Raw genomic sequence first — 12,570 nt, 5'->3', positions numbered from 1 at the left:
TTTAGGTACTTTAAAGTGAACAGAGTCTTTACTTCATAGTATGACTTCCTTATTCAAGAATAAAATAGAACTTGCACAGCAGCAATAAAAATGATACCAAATAAAAGCTTGTAGCTTTGTTGAGTGGGGTAAGAGCCCAGAGCAATATTTTAATTCAAGCAGAAAAGCAAAAGTTTCACATTATTGGTCTGACACACCACTTCATGCTCAAAGAGACACATCTCTCCTGTGATGAATATATGCATAGCAAAGAAGTGTCTCTCATGTCTTAGCCTCTGAGGAGGAATTTTAAAGACAGTGAGACTTTGAACTTATAGGTTATCTACTAAAAGGGGGAAAAAAAAGGAGGCACAAGTTTGGATAAGAAAAATTCTACAAATACCAAAATATTCCTTTTAATTACCAGTAAATAAACCTGTGGGGACTCAGATAGTAGTATGTCATCGTAAGTTGACCCTCACTTGATTCTACTTTTTCTGTCATATTATTTCTGTGTGGTTCAGTTCAGTTCAGTCGTTCAGTTGTGTCTGACTCTTTGTGACACCATGGACTGCAGCACGCCAGGCCTCCCTGTCCATCACCCGCTCCTGGAGTTTACTCAGACTCATGTCCATTGAGTTGGTGATGCCATCCAACCATCTCATCCTCTGTTGTTTCTTTGTGGAGTGGGATATATTTGGTTTCCCTGCAAAATATTTATTTCCTGGGCAGTGACTAAGGAATTTTTGGCAGACAAGTATAATTCTATACCAAGACATTAGAAAAGTTCTACTCATAGTAGAGTCCAGCTATAAATGATTACATAAAATGTAAGAAATAAATTGGAGGGGAAAGGAAAAAAATATTTGGAATGAATCATTTGATATATGGAGCACTGCAATTCATATTAGAATAATTCATAGTGGGACTAGCTTCCTGAAAGTTAGAAAAATATGGAAAAGTCTAAATCTACTATATTTTGAGTATTCTTGGTACCATACCTATGAAGTCTTTGCCAAGACCAATGGCATGAAAAATTTCCCTGTGTTTTCTTTGAAAAGGTTTAGTTTCAAGTCTTAAATTTAATTCTTTAATCCATCCTTTCAGGATAACTGGTATAGAACAAACAAAAAAATGTTGGCAAGAATGTGTAGAATTTGGAATTCTTGTTTCAATTTTAAGTTATTGTTCCAACTTAAAACAGTCTCAGAACAATGAATATGAGTTAATATATCTAAAATGTATGGCTAGCTGTGTTTACGATCATAAATATAGGATTTATTTGGCTGAAGGCTGGACTTTATTTTTAACTCCTGAGTTTATATTCGATTCTGAATTACGAAAGCTGAACAACTTAGACGGCTGGAGAGACCATGGATGGTCACAGCTAAAGTTAAGCAAACTAGAGGATTGTCTTTTTTACTGTCTTTGTTTGTCCATATATCCTACTTGGCTTTCTGTCCTAAAAACCCCAGAGTCAAATGGTGGTCTTCCAAACTTCTAGCCATGTCTTGTATAAGTAAATTCTGAAATTTAATTCTGCTACATCCATAGAAATGATAGTCAAATCTGTAATTCTAGTTCTATTCTCTAGAATTTTTTCTAGCAACTTTATAGAGTTCTGCTTTATAGCCAGTAAAATTCAACAATATTAAGCATAAATGCTAATACATTTGGACAGTTGTATACAATCATGTTGGAGAAGGCAATGGCACCCCACTCCAGTACTCTTGCTTGAAAAATCCCATGGATGGAGGAGCCTGGTAGGTTGCAGTCCATGGTGTCACTAAGAGTCAGAAATGACTGAGTAACTTTTCGTTCACTTTTCCTTTCATGCATTGGAGAAGGAAATGGCAACCCACTCCAGTGTTCTTGCCTGGAGACTCCCAGGGAAGGGGGAGCCTGGTGGACTGCCATCTATGGGGTTGCACAGAGTCAGACACGACTGAAACGACTTAGCAGCAGTGTAAAATCATGTAGCCATGTAATCACTACTGAAATTATGAAAGGGCATGTCTGTCACCAAAAATGTTCACTTCAGTTCCTTTGCAATCAATCTTCTTTCTATATCCTTCCCTGGATGCCTGATTTCCCTTCTGTCACTACAGTTTTCCTTTACTAAAATAAAAATGGAATTGTACAATATGTGGTTGTCTCTGCTCAAACATTTTCACTTAGAATCATGCTTTTTAATTACATTACTGTGTTGGTGCATCTGTAATCTATGTCTTTTTGTTGCAGAGTTGTGTTCCATTGAATGAATAAATGCATTTTTTTTATTCATATACAATTTGTTTATTTGGGTTCTTTCCAGTTCTTATTACAAATGGAGCTGTTATGAATATTTGAGTAAAACATCTGTGTGGGGACAGGTTTTTATTTTTATTTTTTAGTATATACTTAGGAGTGGAATTACTAGATCATATGGAGGTATATGCTTAACATAATAATAAAACAAAACTAAAATCTGTTTTTCAAGGTAACTGTACCATTGTGATTTTCAGCTAGTAATGTAAAAGTTCTAGTTTCTCTTTTTTTTCCAACATTACCTAGTTTCTGAGGTTTTTATTATAATTCTTCAGATGAAGTTGTAGTGGTATCTCATTATAGTTTTAGTTTGTACTGATGCACATATTTTTGTCTCAAAAAAAAAAAGCTTCAAAATGCACACAGCTACTCTACTCTCAAGGATGTAAACTGATGAATATGACAAGGTTACTCTTTGCAGCAAGATTTGTAATGACAAAATATTGGAAGTAAGATCTTAATAGTATAGTAGTTAAATAAATTATATACACATATTTGATGGAATACTATGCATACACTAAGCAAAAAGAATGTGGAAATTCTTCAAGGACTGGTCAAATATAATTTCTGGTATAACTTGTTAAGTGAAAATAAAAAGAGAGATGTGACTGGCAGAACACTTGTATGGTGAAGGCAGGGGATGAAAAGAGACCCATTTCACTCTTCTCCACAAAATCCATGTGAGAAAAATATTAATATTATTTTATAAAGTAATTCAAGGAAATAATGATCCTCTCTAAGATTAAACTCATTGAGAATAATCAGTAGTTGTGTTTTCTAAATATTTCTACAAATATGTGACAAAATATTTTCTCCCATTCATGTCAAATAGTAGCACTAGACTTGTCAACTCCCTTGGATTTGAGTGGAGTCATATGACTAGTCCTGGCCAATGATTTGAGAGTAAAAATGCCTGCATCATGCCCATATTGAGTGCTCAAGTCAGACCCTCCTGTAGAATATCGTCCAATGGAAATCTCCATGATAAGGGAAACATGCTTTCCAGTACAATATTTATTACCCCTATGTCGCTATTCAGTGCTTAAGGTGTGGCTAGTGTGACTCAGGAACTGACTTTTAAATTTAATTTTAAATACTTAAAATTAAGAGATGCAGGTGGCTCAGTTCCGTTCAGTTCAGTCGCTCAGTTGTGTCCAACTCTTTGTGACCGCAAGGACTGCAGCATGCCAAGCCTCCCTGTACATCAACAACTGCCAGAGTTTACCCAAACTCAAATTCATTGAGCCAGTGATACCATTCAACTGTCTCATCCTCTCTTGTTCCCTTGTCCTCCCACCTTCAATCTTTCCCAGAATCAGGGTCTCTTCTAATGAGTAAGTTCTTCGCATCAGGTGGCCAAAGTATTGGAGTTTCCACTTCAGTAATCAGTCCTTCCAATGAATATTCAGGACTGATTTCCTTGAGGATGGACTGGTTGGATCTCCTTGCAGTCCAAGGGACTCTCAAGAGTCTTCTCCAACACCACAGTTCAAAAGCATCAATTCTTTGGTGCTCAGCTTTCTTTATATTTCAACTCTCACATCCATACATACTGAAAAAACCATAACTTTGACTGGAAGGACCTTTGTCGGTTAAGTAATGTCTCTGCTTTTTAATATGCTGTCTAGGCTGGTCATCACTTTCATTCCAAGGAGTAAGCATCTTTTAATTTCATGGCTGCAGTCACCATCCAAGGTGATTTTAGAGCCCCCCCAAAATAAAGTCTATCACTGATTTCATTCTTTCCCCAACTATTTGCCATGAACTGATGGAACCAGATAATCATGATGATGTGATCACTAATATAGAGCCAGACATCTTGGAATGTGCAGTCAAGTGGGCCTTAGAAAGCATCACTATGATCAAAGCTAGTGGAGGTGATGGAATTCCAGTTGAGCTGTTTCAAATCCTGAAAGATGATGCTGTGAAAGTGCTGCACTCAATATGCCAGCAAATTTGGAAAACTCAGCAGTGGCCACAGGACTGGAAAAGGTCAGTTTTCATTCTAAGCACAAAGAAAGGCAATGCCAAAGAATGCTCAAACTACCACACAATTGCACTCATCTCACATGCTAGTAAAGTAATGCTCAAAATTCTCCAAGCTAGGCTTCAGCAATACGTGAACTGTGAACTCCCTGATGTTCAAGCTGGTTTTAGAAAAGGCAGAGGAACCAGAGATCAAATTGCCAACATCTGCTGGACCATGGAAAAAAGCAAGAGAGTTCCAGAAAAACATCTCTTTCTGCTTGATTGACTATGCCAAAGCCTTTGACTGTGTGGATCACAATAAACTGTGGAAAATTCTGAAAGAGATGGGAATACCAGATGACCTAACCTGCCTCTTGAGAAATCTGTATGCAGGTCAGGAAGCAACAGTTAGAACTGGACATGGAACAACAGACTGGTTCCAAATAGGAAAAGGAGTACGTCAAGGCTGTATATTGTCACCCTGCTTATTTAACTTATAGGCAGAGTACATCATGAGAAACGCTGGACTGGAAGAAACAAGCTGGAATCAAGATTGCCGGGAGAAATATCAATATCCTCAGATATGCAGATGACACCACCCTTATGGCAGAAAGTGAAGAGGAGCTAAAAAGCCCCTTGATGAAAGTGAAAGAGGAGAGTGAAAAAGTTGGCTTAAAGCTCCACATTCAGAAAATGAAGATCATGGCATCCGGTCCCATCACTTCTTGGGAAATAGATGGGGAAACAGTGGAAACAGTGTCAGACTTTATTTTGGGGGGCTCCAAAATCACTGCAGATGGTGAGTGCAGCCATGAAATTAAAAGACGCTTCCTCCTTGGAAGAAAAGTTATGACCAACCTAGATAGTATATTCAAAAGCAGAGACATTACTTGGCCAACTAATGTCCATCTAGTCAAGGCTATGGTTTTTCCTGTGGTCATGTATGGATGTGAGAGTTGGACTGTGAAGAAGGCTGAGTGCCGAAGAATTGATGCTTTTGAACTGTAGTGTTGGAGAAGACTCTTGAGGGTCCCTTGGACTGCAAGGAGATCCAACCAGTCCATACTGAAGGAGATCAACCCTGGGATTTCTTTGGAAGGAATGATGCTAAAGCTGAAGCTCCAGTACTTTGGCCACCTCATGCGAAGAGTTGACTCATTGGAAAAGACTATGATGCTGGGAGGGATTGGAGGCAGGAGAAGAAGGGGACAATCGAGGATGAGATGGCTGGATGGCATCAGAGACTCGATGGCTGGTGAGTCTGAGTGAACTCCGGGAGATGGGGATGGACAGGGAGGCCTGGCATGCTGCGATTCACGGGGTCCCAAAGAGTCGGACACGACTGTGCGACCGAAATGAACTGAATTGAACTGAACTGATGGAACCAGATGACGTAATCTTGTTTTCTGAATGTTGAGTTTGAAGCCAACTTTTTTACTCTCCTCTTTCACTTTCATCAGGAGACTCTTTAGTTCATCCTCACTTCCTGATATAAGGACAGTCTCATCTGCATATCTGAGGTTATTGAAATTTCTCCCAGCAATCTTGATTCCAGCTCAGGCTTCATCCAGCCCAGCATTTCTCATGATGTACTCTGCATATAAGCTAAATAAGCAGGGTGACAATATACAGCCATGACATACTCCTTTCCTGATTTGGAATCAGTCTGTTTTTCCATGTCCAGTTCTAACTTGTTTTCTGGCCTGCATACAGATTTCTCTAGAGGTCAGGCGGTCTGGTATTCCCATCTCTTTCAGAATTTTCTACAATTTGTTGTGATTTACAGAGTCAAAGGCTGTGGCATAGTCAATAAAGCAGATGTAGATGTTGTTCTTGAATTCTCTTGCTTTTGTGATGATCCAGTGGATGTTGGAATTTGATCTCTGGTTCCTCTGCTTTATCTAAAACCAGCTGGAACTTCTGGAAGTTCATGGATCACACACTGTTGAAGCCTGAATTGGAGAATTTTCAGCATTATTTTGCTAGCATGTGAGATGAGTACAATTGTGTGTTAGTTTGAACATTCCTTGGTATTGGCTTTCTTTGGGATTGGAATGAAAACTGACCTTTTCCAGTCCCGTGGCCATGATTGATTTTTTTCCAAATTTGCTAACATATTGAGTGCAGCACTTTCACAGTGTCATCTTTCAGGATTTGAAATAACTCAACTAGAATTCCATCATCTCTACTAGCTTTGATCTTAGTGATGCTTCCTAAGGCCCACTTGACTTCACATTCCAGGATGTCTGGCTCTAGGTGAGTGATCACACCATCGTGATTATCTTGGTCATGAAGATCATTTTTGTACAGTTTTTCAGTGTAGTTTTGCCACCTCTTCTTAATATTGTCTGCTTTTGTTAGGTCCCTACCATTTCTGTCCTTTATTGAGCCCATCTTTGCATGAAATGGTCCCTTGGTATTTCTAATTTTCTTGAAGAGATCTCAGGTCTTTCCCATTCTATTGTTTTTCTCTATTTCTTGCACTGATCTCTGAGGAAGGCTTTCTTATCTCTCCTTGCTATTCTTTGGAACTCTTCATTCAAATGGTATATTTTCCTTTTCTCCTTTGCCTTTTGCTTTTCTGCTTTTCACAGGTATTTGTAGGACCTCCTGAGACAACCATTTGCCTTTTTGCATTTCTTTTTGTTCGGGATGGTCAGGATCCCTACTTCCTATAGTGTTAAGAACATCCATCCATAGTTATTGAATCACTCTATCAGCTCTAATCCCTTGAATCTATTTCTCACTTCCACTATATAATGATAAGGAATTTGATTTAAGTCACACCTGATAGTCTAGTGTTTTTGCCTACTTTCTTTAATTTAAGTCTGAATTTGGAAATATGGAGTTCATGGTCTGAGCCACAGTCAGCTCCTCATCTTGTTTTTGCTGACTGTATAGAGTTCTCCATCTTTGGCTGCAAAGAATATAATCAACCTGATTTTGGTATTGACTATTTGGTTATATCCATGTATAGAGTTTTTCTTGAGTCGTTGGAAGAGGGTGTTTGCTATGACCAGTGTGTTCTCTTGGCAAAACTCTATTAGCATTCTGTACTCCAAGGCAAATTTTCCTATTACTCCAGGTATTTCTTGAATTCCTACTTTTACATTCCAGTCCCCTATAAAGAAAAGGACATCTTTTGGGGGTATTAATTCTAGAAGGTCTTGTATGTCTTCATAGAACCATTCAACTTCCACTTCTTCTGCATTACTGGTCAGGGAATAGACTTGTATTAACTTCATATTGAGCGGTTTGCCTTGGAAATGAACAGAGATCATTCTGTCGTTTTTGAATTGCATACAAGTACTGCAGGCTCAAAATTCTCCAAGCCAGGCTTCAGCAATACATGAACCATGAACTTCCAGATGTTCAAGCTGGTTTTAGAAAAGTCAGAGGAACCAGAGATCAAATTGCCAACATCTGCTAGGTCATCAAAAAAGCAAGAGAGTTCCAGAAAAACATTTATTTCTGCTTTACTGACTATGCCAAAGCCTTTGACTATGTGGATCACAATAAACTGTGAAAAATTTGAAAGAGATGGGAATACCAGACCACCTGATCTCCCTCTTGAGAAACCTATACACAGGTCAGGAAACAACAGTTTGAATGGGGCATGGAACAAAAGACTGGTTCCACATAGGAAAAGGAGTATATCACAGCTGTATATTGTCACCCTGCTTATTTAACTTCTATGCAAGTACATCATGCGAGATGCCAGGCTGGATGAAGCACAAGCTGGAATCAAGATTGCTGGGAGGAGTATAAATAACCTCAGATATGCAGATTCAGGTAGTTCAGCTCAGTCCTGTCCAACTCTTTGCGACCCCATGAATCACGATATGCAAATCACCCCACCCTTCTAGCAAAAATTGAAGAAGAACTAAAGAGCCTCTTGATGAAAGTGAAAGAGGAGAGTGAAAAAGTTGGCTTAAAGCTCAACATTCAGAAAACTAAGATCATGACATCCAGTCCTGTCACTTCATGGCAAATAGATGGGAAAACAATGGAAACAGTGTCAGACTTTATTTTTCTGGGCTCCAAAATCAGTGCAGATGGTGACATCAGCCATGAAATTAAAAGATGCTTACTCCGTAGAAGGAAAGTTATGACCAACCTAGACAGTGTATTAAAAAGCAGAGACATTTCTTTGCAAACAAATGTCCTTCTAGTCAAGGATATGGTTTTCCCAGTAGTCATGTATGGATGTCAGAGTTGGACTATAAAGAAAGCTGAGCACTGAAGAATTGATACTTTTGAACTGTGGTGTTGGAGAAGACTCTTGAGAGTCCCTTTAACAGCAAGGAGATCCAACCAGTCCATCCTAAAGGAGATCAGTCCTGGGTGTTCATTGGAAAGACTGATATTGAAGCTGAAACTCCAATATTTTGGTCACCTGATGGGAAAACTTACTCACTGGAAAAGACCCTGATGCTGGGAAAGATTGAAGGTGGGAGAAGAACAGGATGACAGAGGATGAGATGGCTGGATGGCATCACCTACTCAATGGACATGAATTTGAGTAAACTCTGGGAATTGATGGACAGGGAAGAGTTGGACATGACTTAGTGACTGATCTGAACTGAAACTATGGTGGAGGTAATTAAGATAATTGTGACCTCATTCAAAAGGTCACCTGCAAAAACTGCTACACTCAGTGCCCTCAACCCTGCAGCAGGCCATCACTGACCCATGCCACCACTGGAGACTCCTGGACACTCATGAGCAAGTCTGAGTCAGTCTCTTGTGGAGTCACTGCTCCTTTCTCTGGGGTCCTGCTGCATACAAGGTTCTGTTTGTGCCCTCCAAGAGTCTGTTTCCCCAGTACTGTGTAAATTCAGGCAGCTCTATGGTGGAGTTAATGACGACCTCCTCCTCCTCCAAGAGGGCTTATGTCGTACCCAGTCTGCTGCACCCAGAGCCCCTGCCTCTGTGGCAGTCCACTGGTGACCTGTACCTCCTCATGAGGCAGTCAAACAGTTCTGTCTCAGTCTCTATGGTGTCTCTGTGGCATCTCTGTGTCCTGGTGTGCACAAGATTTGTTTGAACCTCCTGAGCATCTCTGATGGGTATTGGGTTTGGTTCTAAATGTGATTTCGCTCCTCCTACCATCTTGCTCAGGCTTCTCCTTTGCCCTTGGATGTGGGGTATATGCCTTTTTAGACACTGCAGCTCTAGAACTTTCCTGTCTCTGTGCTGTACTAATCAGCCTCAGTTTGTCAGCCGTGGGTTCAGAATTGAATACAATAAAAAGTACCCATGGCTGATTTTTGATGAGCAATTATGGTGAGCTGGATTAAGGTTTGTTGTTTCAAGTAGCTGAGATCTTTTCTGGTTTAATAACAAAATAATCTGTCCTGGTTTACATGACCTGGAATATTTAAAAATTCTGAGCATAAGAGTTGGATTTCTACCATATATAATTGAATCATGTTTTTACAAGGAAGATAATGACAACAATACTTCTTAAATGTTTCCACCTTCCATATTTTTCATCTTCTGGTTTATCTCATAGTTTCCAATTTTCACATTACTATTGTTGACATCTCATCTTTTATTCTCCAGATTTAAACATTTACCACCATCTTTCACTTATCTCTATTGTTAACATTCACTTCTGAGGTAAGTGGCTCTACCATTGCTTTCTCAGAAAATTTCTAATATTTTTGTCTTTACTTTCCATCTTACTTATATTATTAGAGCTCCATTCACTTATTCTTTCATAATTGCCTAACATTGGAAGCGGATCCATAATTACTTGTCATGTAATACAGATGATAAACACAAATAGCCTCCTCCTGCTTTCAGTACTCCTTATCACACTGTTTTATTTTTAACAAGCAGACAATAGGTTTCAAATAATCTCCTTAAAGTTAGAGCCATTCTTCAGCTCTAATATAGATCACATTTCTCTGCAAGAACTTGCAGTTCACCTATTCTAATCTCATTCTTCTCTGTCAACCTTGAATGAACCTCCATTCTACCGGTTTTATGAGATAATCATTTTTATCCTCATTTAACCTATGAGAAGACAGGAGATTAGAAAGTCTCAATACTTGTCACAGAGCTAATGCATGGTAAAACCAGTTTTTAAATCCACATGAGCCAATCACACTGCCTCCAAAAAGCAAATTATTAATAAAAACTCTAAATGTGTAAGAAATAAATTTGCTTTATAGAACTCTCCCTCAAAACAGGGAATCAGGAAACATGCCTAAGAGGACAAATAGAAACACGAAATATGATGCTTCCCATTCAGACAGCAAATAGGACCACCTTTCTACAAAACCCCAGATGTACTGGACAAAATATGACAAGGAAAAAGTGCACTCAGACAACTGCACAAGAAATAGAGGAAATCCATTACTAGGAGCAAAAATAAAATGGAAAGCTGAAGAGAAAAATCTTAAGAAGATAGCATATTGGGAAGATAGCATCCCTGCATGTTGAAGGGAAAGGATGAAAGATGTAGAAATTAAGAAGTTACTAGGTGATTGGAATTATTTTCCATTTTAGTTTTTATAAAGTCTAATTTTGAAATCATTTAAATTCATGGAAAATTTTCAAAAACCAGTGTTTTACAATTACTAACATTTTGGCTATTTGACTTATTTTCTCTTTATCTGTACACACATATGTAAATCCATGAAATTACATACATATGTATTTTTGAAACATTTGAGAATCATGCAGTTTTATCTCCCTTTATTTATAACCATTTTAGTGTCCATTTCTTAAAACTGGGTTTTTTCATGACTAAAGTATAATTATCAAAATTAGGAAATATAATATTGATAACAATACTCCACAACCCAAATTCAAGTTTTTTCAACTGTCTTAACAGTATTTTCAGAAGGATTTTCCTCCCTAAAATAGGAATGAATTCTGGATCACGTATTATATTTGTCATGTCTTTCTGGAATTCTTTAATCTAGAATGGTTCTTTAGCTGTTTTAATTTTTTCATGATGTTGACATTTCCAAAATCCTAGCAAACTACTTTATAGTCTCTTCTTAAATTTCAGTGTGTCAAATGTTTTCTTATGATATTTGGATTTTATATTTTAAAAGTTATTTTTGACAAGAATATCACAGAAAACATGTGAAATCCATTTGTCTAATTATTGATGATATTCAATTTGATCACTTAAGTCTGTGAAAGCTACATTCCTCTTCAGTTCAGTACATGCACTCAGTCATGTCTGACTCTTTGCAACACCATGACCCACAGCACGTCAGGCCTCCCTTTCCATCACCAACTCCAGGGTCCACCCAAACCCATGTCCATCGAGTTGATGATGCCATCCAACCATCTCATCCTCTGTCGTCTCCTTCTCCTCCTGCCCTCAATCTTTCCCAGCATCAGGGTCTTTTCTAATGAGTCAGCTCATTGCATCAGGTGACTGAAGTATTGGAGTTTCAGCTTCAACATGAGTCCTACCAATGAACACCCAGGACTGATCTCCTTTAGGATGGACTAAAGGAGGATAGTTGGATCTCCTTGCAGTCCAAGGGACTCTCAAGACTCTTCTCCAACACCATAGTTTAAAAGCATCAATTCTTCAGTGCTCAGCTTTCTTTATAGTCCAACTCTCACATCCATACATGACCACTGGAAAAACCATATCCTTGACTAGAAGGACATTTGTTTGCAAAGAAATGTCTCTGCTTTTTAATACACTGTCCAGGTTGGTCATAACTTTCCTTCCAAGGAATAAGAGTCTTTTAATTTCATGGCTGCAGTCACCATCTGCAGTGATTTTGGAGCCCAGAAAATAAAGTCAGCCACTGTTACCACTGTTTCTGCCATGAAGTGACAGGACTGGACGCCATGATCTTGGTTTTCTGGATGTTGAGCTTTAAGCCAACTTTTTCACTCTCCTCTTTCACTTTCATCAAGAGACTCTATAGTTATTCTTCACTTTCTGCCATAAGGGTTGTGTCATCCACATATCTGAGGTTATTGCTATTTCGCCTGGCAATCTTGTTTGCAGCTTGTGCTTCCTCCAGCCCAGCGTTTCTCATGATGCACTCTGCATATAAGTTAAATAAGCAAGATGACAATATACAGCCTTGATGTACTCCTTTTCCTATTTGGAACCAGTCTTTTGTTCCATGTCCAATTCTAACTGTTACTTCCTGACCTGCATACAGATTTCTCAAGAGGCAGGTCAGGTAGTCTGGTGTACCCATCTCTTTCAGAATTTTACACAGTTTATTGTGATCCACACAGTCAAAGGCTTTGGCATAGTCAATAAAGCAGAAATAGATGTTTTCCTGGAACTCTCTTACTTTTTCCATGATCCAGCGGATGTTG

This window comes from Oryx dammah, unplaced genomic scaffold (assembly GCF_014754425.2).
Source record: "Oryx dammah isolate SB20612 unplaced genomic scaffold, SCBI_Odam_1.1 HiC_scaffold_24, whole genome shotgun sequence".
In the NCBI taxonomy this organism is placed as follows: Eukaryota; Metazoa; Chordata; class Mammalia; order Artiodactyla; family Bovidae; genus Oryx; species Oryx dammah.
Note: the sequence above shows the minus strand (reverse complement) of the source record.